The following is a 12792-nucleotide window of genomic DNA, read 5'->3' as shown; positions in this document are numbered from 1 at the left end:
GCAGGTAGTCTAGTGGTTAGAGTGTAGAGGTGGTAGGTAGTCTAGTGGTTAGAGTGTAGAGGTGGCAGGTAGTCTAGTGGTTAGAGTGTAGAGGTGGTAGGTAGTCTAGTGGTTAGAGTGTAGAGGTGGCAGGGTAGCTTAGTGGTTAGAGTGTAGAGGAGGCAGGTAGCCTAGTGGTTAGAGTGTAGAGGTGGCAGGTAGCCTAGTGGTTAGAGTGTAGAGGTGGCAGGGTAGTCTAGTGGTTAGAGTGTAGAGGAGGCAGGGTAGTCTAGTGGTTAGAGTGTAGAGGTGGCAGGTATCCTAGTGGTTAGAGTGTAGAGGCGGCAGGGTAGCCTAGTGGTTAGAGTGTAGAGGTGGCAGGTAGTCTAGTGGTTAGAGTGTAGAGGGGGCAGGGTAGCCTAGTGGTTAGAGTGTAGAGGTGGCAGGTAGTCTAGTGGTTAGAGTGTAGAGGGGGCAGGGTAGCCTAGTGGTTAGAGTGTAGAGGAGGTAGGTAGTCTAGTGGTTAGAGTGTAGAGGTGACAGGTAGCCTAGTGGTTAGAGTGTAGAGGAGGCAGGGTAGTCTAGTGGTTAGAGTGTAGAGGAGGTAGGTAGCCTAGTGGTTAGAGTGTAGAGGCGGCAGGGTAGTCTAGTGGTTAGAGTGTAGAGGAGGCAGGGTAGTCTAGTGGTTAGAGTGTAGAGGAGGCAGGGTAGTCTAGTGGTTAGAGTGTAGAGGTGGCAGGTAGCCTAGTGGTTAGAGTGTAGAGGTGGCAGGAGGCAGGTAGTCTAGTGGTTAGAGTGTAGAGGTGGCAGGGGGCAGGGTAGCCTAGTGGTTAGAGTGTAGAGGTGGCAGGTAGTCTAGTGGTTAGAGTGTAGAGGAGGCAGGTAGTCTAGTGGTTAGAGTGTAGAGGTGGCAGGTATCCTAGTGGTTAGAGTGTAGAGGTGGCAGGGTAGCCTAGTGGTTAGAGTGTAGAGGTGGCAGGTAGTCTAGTGGTTAGAGTGTAGAGGGGGCAGGGTAGCCTAGTGGTTAGAGTGTAGAGGTGGCAGGTAGTCTAGTGGTTAGAGTGTAGAGGGGGCAGGGTAGCCTAGTGGTTAGAGTGTAGAGGAGGTAGGTAGTCTAGTGGTTAGAGTGTAGAGGTGACAGGTAGCCTAGTGGTTAGAGTGTAGAGGAGGCAGGGTAGTCTAGTGGTTAGAGTGTAGAGGAGGTAGGTAGCCTAGTGGTTAGAGTGTAGAGGCGGCAGGGTAGTCTAGTGGTTAGAGTGTAGAGGAGGCAGGTTAGTCTAGTGGTTAGAGTGTAGAGGAGGCAGGGTAGTCTAGTGGTTAGAGTGTAGAGGTGGCAGGTAGCCTAGTGGTTAGAGTGTAGAGGTGGCAGGAGGCAGGTAGTCTAGTGGTTAGAGTGTAGAGGTGACAGGTAGCCTAGTGGTTAGAGTGTAGAGGCGGCAGGGTAGCCTAGTGGTTAGAGTGTAGAGGTGGCAGGTAACTTAGTGGTTAGAGTGTAGAGGGGGCAGGGTAGCCTAGTGGTTAGAGTGTAGAGGGGGCAGGGTAGCCTAGTGGTTAGAGTGTAGAGGAGGTAGGTAGTCTAGTGGTTAGAGTGTAGAGGTGACAGGTAGCCTAGTGGTTAGAGTGTAGAGGAGGCAGGGTAGTCTAGTGGTTAGAGTGTAGAGGAGGTAGGTAGCCTAGTGGTTAGAGTGTAGAGGCGGCAGGGTAGTCTAGTGGTTAGAGTGTAGAGGAGGCAGGGTAGTCTAGTGGTTAGAGTGTAGAGGAGGCAGGGTAGTCTAGTGGTTAGAGTGTAGAGGTGGCAGGTAGCCTAGTGGTTAGAGTGTAGAGGTGGCAGGAGGCAGGTAGTCTAGTGGTTAGAGTGTAGAGGCGGCAGGGTAGTCTAGTGGTTAGAGTGTAGAGGCGGCAGGGTAGTCTAGTGGTTAGAGTGTAGAGGAGGCAGGTAGTCTAGTGGTTAGAGTGTAGAGGAGGCAGGTAGTCTAGTGGTTAGAGTGTAGAGGTGGCAGGAGGCAGGTAGTCTAGTGGTTAGAGTGTAGAGGTGGCAGGGTAGTCTAGTGGTTAGAGTGTAGAGGCGGCAGGGTAGTCTAGTGGTTAGAGTGTAGAGGAGGCAGGTAGTCTAGTGGTTAGAGTGTAGAGGAGGTAGGTAGCCTAGTGGTTAGAGTGTAGAGGAGGTAGGGTAGCCTAGTGGTTAGAGTGTAGAGGAGGTAGGGTAGTCTAGTGGTTAGAGTGTAGAGGTGGCAGGTAGCCTAGTGGTTAGAGTGTAGAGGAGGCAGGGTAGTCTAGTGGTTAGAGTGTAGAGGAGGCAGGGTAGTCTAGTGGTTAGAGTGTAGAGGTGGCAGGTATCCTAGTGGTTAGAGTGTAGAGGCGGCAGGGTAGCCTAGTGGTTAGAGTGTAGAGGTGGCAGGTAGTCTAGTGGTTAGAGTGTAGAGGGGGCAGGGTAGCCTAGTGGTTAGAGTGTAGAGGTGGCAGGTAGTCTAGTGGTTAGAGTGTAGAGGTGGCAGGTAGCCTAGTGGTTAGAGTGTAGAGGGGGCAGGGTAGCCTAGTGGTTAGAGTGTAGAGGAGGTAGGTAGTCTAGTGGTTAGAGTGTAGAGGTGGCAGGTAGCCTAGTGCTTAGAGTGTAGAGGTGGCAGGAGGCAGGTAGTCTAGTGGTTAGAGTGTAGAGGCGGCAGGGTAGTCTAGTGGTTAGAGTGTAGAGGCGGCAGGGTAGTCTAGTGGTTAGAGTGTAGAGGAGGCAGGTAGTCTAGTGGTTAGAGTGTAGAGGAGGCAGGTAGTCTAGTGGTTAGAGTGTAGAGGTGGCAGGAGGCAGGTAGTCTAGTGGTTAGAGTGTAGAGGTGGCAGGGTAGTCTAGTGGTTAGAGTGTAGAGGTGACAGGTAGCCTAGTGGTTAGAGTGTAGAGGAGGCAGGGTAGTCTAGTGGTTAGAGGGTAGAGGAGGTAGGTAGCCTAGTGGTTAGAGTGTAGAGGCGGCAGGGTAGTCTAGTGGTTAGAGTGTAGAGGAGGCAGGGTAGTCTAGTGGTTAGAGTGTAGAGGAGGCAGGGTAGTCTAGTGGTTAGAGTGTAGAGGTGGCAGGTAGCCTAGTGGTTAGAGTGTAGAGGTGGCAGGAGGCAGGTAGTCTAGTGGTTAGAGTGTAGAGGCGGCAGGGTAGTCTAGTGGTTAGAGTGTAGAGGCGGCAGGGTAGTCTAGTGGTTAGAGTGTAGAGGAGGCAGGTAGTCTAGTGGTTAGAGTGTAGAGGAGGCAGGTAGTCTAGTGGTTAGAGTGTAGAGATGGCAGGAGGCAGGTAGTCTAGTGGTTAGAGTGTAGAGGTGGCAGGGTAGTCTAGTGGTTAGAGTGTAGAGGCGGCAGGGTAGTCTAGTGGTTAGAGTGTAGAGGAGGCAGGTAGTCTAGTGGTTAGAGTGTAGAGGAGGTAGGTAGCCTAGTGGTTAGAGTGTAGAGGATGTAGGGTAGCCTAGTGGTTAGAGTGTAGAGGAGGTAGGGTAGCCTAGTGGTTAGAGTGTAGAGGAGGTAGGGTAGTCTAGTGGTTAGAGTGTAGAGGTGGCAGGTAGTCTAGTGGTTAGAGTGTAGAGGTGGCAGGTAGTCTAGTGGTTAGAGTGTAGAGGTGGCAGGGTAGTCTAGTGGTTAGAGTGTAGAGGTGGCAGGTAGCCTAGTGGTTAGAGTGTAGAGGTGGCAGGTAGCCTAGTGGTTAGAGTGTAGAGGAGGTAGGGTAGTCTAGTGGTTAGAGTGTAGAGGTGGCAGGGTAGTCTAGTGGTTAGAGTGTAGAGGTGGCAGGGTAGTCTAGTGGTTAGAGTGTAGAGGTGGTAGGGTAGTCTAGTGGTTAGAGTGTAGAGGTGGCAGGGTAGTCTAGTGGTTAGAGTGTAGAGGTGGCAGGGTAGTCTAGTGGTTAGAGTGTAGAGGTGGCAGGTAGTCTAGTGGTTAGAGTGTAGAGGTGGCAGGTAGTCTAGTGGTTAGAGTGTAGAGGTGGCAGGGTAGTCTAGTGGTTAGAGTGTAGAGGTGGCAGGTAGCCTAGTGGTTAGAGTGTAGAGGTGGTAGGTAGCCTAGTGGTTAGAGTGTAGAGGTGGCAGGTAGCCTAGTGGTTAGAGTGTAGAGGTGGCAGGGTAGTCTAGTGGTTAGAGTGTAGAGGTGGCAGGGTAGTCTAGTGGTTAGAGTGTAGAGGAGGCAGGTAGCCTAGTGGTTAGAGTGTAGAGGAGGCAGGTAGCCTAGTGGTTAGAGTGTAGAGGAGGCAGGTAGCCTAGTGGTTAGAGTGTAGAGGAGGCAGGTAGCCTAGTGGTTAGAGTGTAGAGGTGGCAGGTAGCCTAGTGGTTAGAGTGTAGAGGCGGCAGGGTAGTCTAGTGGTTAGAGTGTAGAGGTGGCAGGTAGCCTAGTGGTTAGAGTGTAGAGGAGGTAGGGTAGTCTAGTGGTTAGAGTGTAGAGGAGGCAGGTAGCCTAGTGGTTAGAGTGTAGAGGAGGTAGGGTAGCCTAGTGGTTAGAGTGTAGAGGTGGCAGGTAGCCTAGTGGTTAGAGTGTAGAGGTGGCAGGTAGCCTAGTGGTTAGAGTGTAGAGGTGGCAGGTAGCCTAGTGGTTAGAGTGTAGAGGTGGCAGGTAGCCTAGTGGTTAGAGTGTAGAGGAGGCAGGTAGTCTAGTGGTTAGAGTGTAGAGGTGGTAGGTAGCCTAGTGGTTAGAGTGTAGAGGAGGCAGGTAGTCTAGTGGTTAGAGTGTAGAGGTGGTAGGTAGCCTAGTGGTTAGAGTGTAGAGGTGGCAGGTAGCCTAGTGGTTAGAGTGTAGAGGTGGTAGGTAGCCTAGTGGTTAGAGTGTAGAGGAGGCAGGTAGCCTAGTGGTTAGAGTGTAGAGGTGGCAGGTAGCCTAGTGGTTAGAGTGTAGAGGAGGCAGGTAGCCTAGTGGTTAGAGTGTAGAGGAGGTAGGGTAGTCTAGTGGTTAGAGTGTAGAGGAGGCAGGTAGCCTAGTGGTTAGAGTGTAGAGGAGGTAGGGTAGCCTAGTGGTTAGAGTGTAGAGGTGGCAGGTAGCCTAGTGGTTAGAGTGTAGAGGTGGCAGGTAGCCTAGTGGTTAGAGTGTAGAGGTGGCAGGTAGCCTAGTGGTTAGAGTGTAGAGGTGGCAGGTAGCCTAGTGGTTAGAGTGTAGAGGAGGCAGGTAGTCTAGTGGTTAGAGTGTAGAGGTGGTAGGTAGCCTAGTGGTTAGAGTGTAGAGGAGGCAGGTAGTCTAGTGGTTAGAGTGTAGAGGTGGTAGGTAGCCTAGTGGTTAGAGTGTAGAGGTGGCAGGTAGCCTAGTGGTTAGAGTGTAGAGGTGGTAGGTAGCCTAGTGGTTAGAGTGTAGAGGAGGCAGGTAGCCTAGTGGTTAGAGTGTAGAGGTGGCAGGTAGCCTAGTGGTTAGAGTGTAGAGGAGGCAGGTAGCCTAGTGGTTAGAGTGTAGAGGTGGCAGGTAGCCTAGTGGTTAGAGTGTAGAGGTGGCAGGTAGCCTAGTGGTTAGAGTGTAGAGGTGGCAGGTAGCCTAGTGGTTAGAGTGTAGAGGAGGCAGGTAGTCTAGTGGTTAGAGTGTAGAGGAGGCAGGTAGTCTAGTGGTTAGAGTGTAGAGGAGGCAGGTAGCCTAGTAATTAGAGCGAAAGGTTGCAAGTTCAAATCCCCGAGGTGACAAGGTACAAATCTGTCATTCTGCCCCTGAACAGGCAGTTAACCCACCGTTCCCAGGCCGTCATTGAAAATAAGAGTTTGTTCTTAACTGACTTGCCTGGTAAAATAATTGTTTTTAATGTCATGATGGGGTATTGTGATGTCATGATGGGGTATTGTGATGTCATGATGGGGTATTGTGATGTCATGTTAAATAAAGATAATGTCAAGATCAAGCTTCTTGGTTACAGCAGAGATGTTCAATCCCTACTGGATCCCTACAAGATCCCTACTGCCTAAATTAATTTTGTTGCGTAAAACATTTTTTTAAACATTTGGATAAAAGAAAAGCTGCCCTTGTGTGCACTGCCGGTAATACCATATACCCGGTATGGTACAGGAACGATATGATGGCATGATAATCTGGACACCATCCAACCCTAGAGGCTTCTAATCAAGGCTGGTAGAGTTGGGTTGCATCCACATACCACCCTTTTCCCCATAGGACTCTGGCCAAAAGTAGTGCTCTATATAAGGAATAGGGTTCCATAGGGCTCTGGTCTAATGTAGTGCACTATATTGGGGATAGTGTGCCGTTTGGGACATCAACCTTTTTGTTACAATGCTACAGTAAAGCAGATATATCTACAACTGAATGTACAGTAAAGTACTGAAGATATTAGTAACAGTTAATTGATGCCTGGGGTCTTTCAATAGAACGAGTGACTACGGATGCAGGTTCTGAACATTGATACATCATCATCTTCACTCATGATGGATATGTGTATTTATGTAATTATATATGAAATACATTGTTAAGTGTTACTAACACACGGTCTCTGTCTTTTCTGTCCATGTCTCACCTTCTCTCTCTCTCTGTCTCATCTCTCTCTCTCTCTCTCTCTCTCTCTCTCTCTCTCTCTCTCTCTCTCTCTCTCTCTCTCTCTCTCTCTCTCTCTCTCTCTCTCTCTCTCTCTCTCCCTGTATGTCTCTTTCACTCCCCTGTCTCTCTCTCTCTCTCTCTCTCTCTCTCTCTCTCTCTCTCTCTCTCTCTCTCTCTCTCTCTCTCTCCCTGTCTCTCTCTCTTTCTCTCTCTGTCACTCTCTCTCGCTCTTTAGGTCAGACGGACACTTCAACAAAGACAGGTCGGTAAACGTTTCATGTTTCACAAATGTTTGGGTTTTTCAAAAACTTCTTTATTCCCTCCCCATTGTCATGAAGCATTGATGTAGTCCAGTGAGAGAAGGCAACACAATAGGAAGGTCTACCTTCATCACTGAGACATACCTGTGGATCACCTGGCAACACAATAGGAAGGGCTACCTTCATCACTGAGACATACCTGTGGATCACCTGGCAACACAATAGGAAGGTCTACCTTCATCACTGAGACATACCTGTGGATCACCTAGCAACACAATAGGAAGGGCTACCTTCATCACTGAGACATACCTGTGGATCACCTGGCAACACAATAGGAAGGGCTACCTTCATCACTGAGACATACCTGTGGATCACCTGGCAACACAATAGGAAGGGCTACCTTCATCACTGAGACATACCTGTGGATCACCTGGCAACACAATAGGAAGGTCTACCTTCATCACTGAGACATACCTGTGGATCACCTGGCAACACAATAGGAAGGGCTACCTTCATCACTGAGACATACCTGTGGATCACCTGGCAACACAATAGGAAGGTCTACCTTCATCACTGAGACATACCTGTGGATCACCTGGCAACACAATAGGAAGGTCTACCTTCATCACTGAGACATACCTGTGGAACACCTGGCAACACAATAGGAAGGTCTACCTTCATCACTGAGACATACCTGTGGATCACCTGGCAACACAATAGGAAGGTCTACCTTCATCACTGAGACATACCTGTGGATCACCTGGCAACACAATAGGAAGGTCTACCTTCATCACTGAGACATACCTGTGGATCACCTGGCAACACAATAGGAAGGGCTACCTTAATCACTGAGACATACCTGTGGATCACCTGGCAACACAATAGGAAGGTCTACCTTCATCACTGAGACATACCTGTGGATCACCTGGCAACACAATAGGAAGGGCTACCTTCATCACTGAGACATACCTGTGGATCACCTGGCAACACAATAGGAAGGTCTACCTTCATCACTGAGACATACCTGTGGATAACCTGGCAACACAATAGGAAGGGCTACCCTCATCACTGAGACATACCTGTGGATCACCTGGCAACACAATAGGAAGGGCTACCTTCATCACTGAGACATACCTGTGGATCACCTGGCAACACAATAGGAAGGTCTACCTTCATCACTGAGACATACCTGTGGATCACCTGGCAACACAATAGGAAGGGCTACCTTCATCACTGAGACATACCTGTGGATCACCTGGCAACACAATAGGAAGGGCTACCTTCATCACTGAGACATACCTGTGGATCACCTGGCAACACAATAGGAAGGGCTACCTTCATCACTGAGACATACCTGTGGATCACCTGGCAACACAATAGGAAGGTCTAACTTCATCACTGAGACATACCTGTGGATCACCTAGCAACACAATAGGAAGGGCTACCTTCATCACTGAGACATACCTGTGGATCACCTGGCAACACAATAGGAAGGGCTACCTTCATCACTGAGACATACCTGTGGATCACCTGGGAATCTCTGGAATATAAAACTTTAATATAGCCTACTTGAGTCTGCAGGTGAATATCTGGGCTAGTTGGTGGTGTTCTGCTAGCTAGCTTGTCTCTGTTTTAGCTTGTCTTTGCGTTAGCTTGTCTCTGTGTTAACTTGTCTCTGTTTTCGCTTTTCTCTGCGTTAGCTTGTCTCTGTTTTAGCTTGTCTCTGCAGTAGCTTGTCTCTGCGTTAGCTTGTCTCTGTGTTAGTTCGTGTCTGCGTTAGCTCGTCTCTGCGTTAGTTTGTCTCTGCATTAGCTTGTCTCTGTTTTAGCTTGTCTCTGCGTTAGCTCGTCTCTGCGTTAGCTTGTCTCTGTTTTAACTTGTCTCTGTTTTAGCTTGTCTCTGTTTTAGCTCGTCTCTGCTCTAGCTTGTCTCTGTTTTAGCTTGTCTCTGCGTTAGCTTGTCTCTGCGTTAGCTTGTGTCTGTTTTAGCTTGTCTCTGTTTTAGCTTGTCTCTGTTTTAGCTTGTCTCTGCGTTAGCTCGTCTCTGCGTTAGCTCGTCTCTGTTTTAGCTTGTCTCTGTTTTAGCTTGTCTCTGCGTTAGCTTGTCTCTGCGTTAGCTTGTTTCTGTTTTAGCTTGTCTCTGTTTTAGCTTGTCTCTGCGTTAGCTCGTCTCTGCGTTAGCTTGTCTCTGTTTTAGCTTGTCTCTGTTTTAGCTTGTCCCTGCGTTAGCTTGTCTCTGCGTTAGCTTGTCTCTGTTTTAGCTTGTCTCTGTTTTAGCTTGTCTCTGCGTTAGCTCGTCTCTGCATTAGCTTGTCTCTGTTTTAGCTTGTCTCTGTTTTAGCTTGTCTCTGCGTTAGCTCGTCTCTGCGTTAGCTTGTCTCTGTTTTAGCTTGTCTCTGTTTTAGCTTGTCTCTGCGTTAGCTCGTCTCTGCGTTAGCTTGTCTCTGTTTTAGCTCGTCTCTGCGTTAGCTTGTCTCTGCGTTAGCTCGTCTCTGCGTTAGCTTGTCTCTGTTTTAGCTTGTCTCTGTTTTAGCTCATCTCTGCTCTAGCTTGTCTCTGTTTTAGCTTGTCTCTGTTTTAGCTTGTCGCTGCGTTAGCTTGTCTCTGTTTTAGCTCGTCTCTGCGTTAGCTCGTCTCTGTTTTAGCTCATCTCTGCTCTAGCTTGTCTCTGTTTTAGCTTGTCTCTGCGTTAGCTTGTCTCTGCATTAGCTTGTCTCTGTTTTAGCTTGTCTCTGCGTTAGCTTGTCTCTGCATTAGCTTGTCTCTGTTTTAGCTTGTCTCTGCGTTAGCTTGTCTCTGCATTAGCTTTTCTCTGCATGGAGCCTCTTTATTTTTGGCAACAACATGAAAATGAGACAGGGTCAGAGAGGATAAATGCTGTGTTGTCGTGGAAACGCCTCGGATGAAGTGAATCGCCTCTGAAAACAGCTAATAGTTCACGGTACCTACTGCCACAAGACTGTTACACCTCAGTTTGTAGAAACTGTGATATGTTGCTCTATACATGTTATGGGTTCAGTGGTTGAATATACTGATGGAACCCCCATGTTATGTTATGGGTTCAGTGGTTGAATATACTGATGGAACCCCCATGTTATGTTATGGGTTCAGTGGTTGAATATACTGATGGAACCCCCATGTTATGGGTTCAGTGGTTGAATATACTGATGGAACCCCCATGTTATGTTATGGGTTCAGTGGTTGAATATACTGATGGAACCCCCATGTTATGGGTTCAGTGGTTGAATATACTGATGGAACCCCATGTTATGTTATGGGTTCAGTGGTTGAATATACTGATGGAACCCCCATGTTATGGGTTCAGTGGTTGAATATACTGATGGAACCCCCATGTTATGTTATGGGTTCAGTGGTTGAATATACTGATGGAACCCCCATGTTATGTTATGGGTTCAGTGGTTGAATATACTGATGGAACCCCCATGTTATGTTATGGGTTCAGTGGTTGAATATACTGATGGAACCCCCATGTTATGTTATGGGTTCAGTGGTTGAATATACTGATGGAACCCCCATGTTATGTTATGGGTTCAGTGGTTGAATATACTGATGGAACCCCCATGTTATGTTATGGGTTCAGTGGTTGACTATACTGATGGAACCCCCATGTTATGTTATGGGTTCAGTGGTTGAATATACTGATGGAACCCCCATGTTATGGGTTCAGTGGTTGAATATACTGATGGAACCCCCATGTTATGTTATGGGTTCAGTGGTTGACTATACTGATGGAACCCCCATGTTATGTTATAGGTTCAGTGGTTGAATATACTGATGGAACCCCCATGTTATGTTATAGGTTCAGTGGTTGAATATACTGATGGAACCCCCATGTTATGTTATGGGTTCAGTGGTTGAATATACTGATGGAACCCCCATGTTATGTTATGGGTTCAGTGGTTGAATATACTGATGGAACCCCCATGTTATGGGTTCAGTGGTTGAATATACTGATGGAACCCCCATGTTATGTTATGGGTTCAGTGGTTGACTATACTGATGGAACCCCCATGTTATGTTATGGGTTCAGTGGTTGAATATACTGATGGAACCCCCATGTTATGTTATGGGTTCAGTGGTTGACTATACTGATGGAACCCCCATGTTATGTTATGGGTTCAGTGGTTGACTATACTGATGGAACCCCCATGTTATGTTATGGGTTCAGTGGTTGAATATACTGATGGAACCCCCATGTTATGGGTTCAGTGGTTGAATATACTGATGGAACCCCCATGTTATGGGTTCAGTGGTTGACTATACTGATGGAACCCCCATGTTATGTTATGGGTTCAGTGGTTGAATATACTGATGGAACCCCCATGTTATGGGTTCAGTGGTTGAATATACTGATGGAACCCCCATGTTATGTTATGGGTTCAGTGGTTGACTATACTGATGGAACCCCATGTTATGTTATGGGTTCAGTGGTTGAATATACTGATGGAACCCCCATGTTATGGGTTCAGTGGTTGAATATACTGATGGAACCCCCATGTTATGTTATGGGTTCAGTGGTTGACTATACTGATGGAACCCCCATGTTATGTTATGGGTTCAGTGGTTGAATATACTGATGGAACCCCCATGTTATGTTATGGGTTCAGTGGTTGACTATACTGATGGAACCCCCATGTTATGTTATGGGTTCAGTGGTTGACTATACTGATGGAACCCCATGTTATGGGTTCAGTGGTTGAATATACTGATGGAACCCCCATGTTATGTTATGGGTTCAGTGGTTGAATATACTGATGGAACCCCCATGTTATGTTATGGGTTCAGTGGTTGACTATACTGATGGAACCCCCATGTTATGTTATGGGTTCAGTGGTTGACTATACTGATGGAACCCCCATGTTATGGGTTCAGTGGTTGAATATACTGATGGAACCCCCATGTTATGTTATGGGTTCAGTGGTTGAATATACTGATGGAACCCCCATGTTATGTTATGGGTTCAGTGGTTGAATATACTGATGGAACCCCCATGTTATGGGTTCAGTGGTTGAATATACTGATGGAACCCCCATGTTATGTTATGGGTTCAGTGGTTGACTATACTGATGGAACCCCCATGTTATGTTATGGGTTCAGTGGTTGAATATACTGATGGAACCCCCATGTTATGTTATGGGTTCAGTGGTTGACTATACTGATGGAACCCCCATGTTATGTTATGGGTTCAGTGGTTGACTATACTGATGGAACCCCCATGTTATGGGTTCAGTGGTTGAATATACTGATGGAACCCCCATGTTATGTTATGGGTTCAGTGGTTGACTATACTGATGGAACCCCCATGTTATGGGTTCAGTGGTTGAATATACTGATGGAACCCCATGTTATGTTATGGGTTCAGTGGTTGACTATACTGATGGAACCCCCATGTTATGGGTTCAGTGGTTGACTATACTGATGGAACCCCCATGTTATGTTATGGGTTCAGTGGTTGAATATACTGATGGAACCCCCATGTTATGGGTTCAGTGGTTGACTATACTGATGGAACCCCCATGTTATGTTATGGGTTCAGTGGTTGAATATACTGATGGAACCCCCATGTTATGTTATGGGTTCAGTGGTTGAATATACTGATGGAACCCCCATGTTATGTTATGGGTTCAGTGGTTGAATATACTGATGGAACCCCCATGTTATGTTATGGGTTCAGTGGTTGAATATACTGATGGAACCCCATGTTATGTTATGGGTTCAGTGGTTGAATATACTGATGGAACCCCCATGTTATGGGTTCAGTGGTTGAATATACTGATGGAACCCCCATGTTATGTTATGGGTTCAGTGGTTGAATATACTGATGGAACCCCCATGTTATGTTATGGGTTCAGTGGTTGAATATACTGATGGAACCCCCATGTTATGGGTTCAGTGGTTGAATATACTGATGGAACCCACAGGCCCACATTTTATAGATATTCTCCAATAGCAGTCTTGAATTCCAAATGAAGGTGATTGAACTAATGCATTCGATGTACCTGTAATGAACCTGTAGTGTACCTGTAGTGTACCTGTAGTGAACCTGTAGTGAACCTGTAGT

Source organism: Oncorhynchus gorbuscha, linkage group LG10, assembly GCF_021184085.1.
Source record: "Oncorhynchus gorbuscha isolate QuinsamMale2020 ecotype Even-year linkage group LG10, OgorEven_v1.0, whole genome shotgun sequence".
In the NCBI taxonomy this organism is placed as follows: Eukaryota; Metazoa; Chordata; class Actinopteri; order Salmoniformes; family Salmonidae; genus Oncorhynchus; species Oncorhynchus gorbuscha.
The sequence above is the reverse complement of the archived record's forward strand: the minus strand, read 5'-3'. Positions refer to the sequence as shown.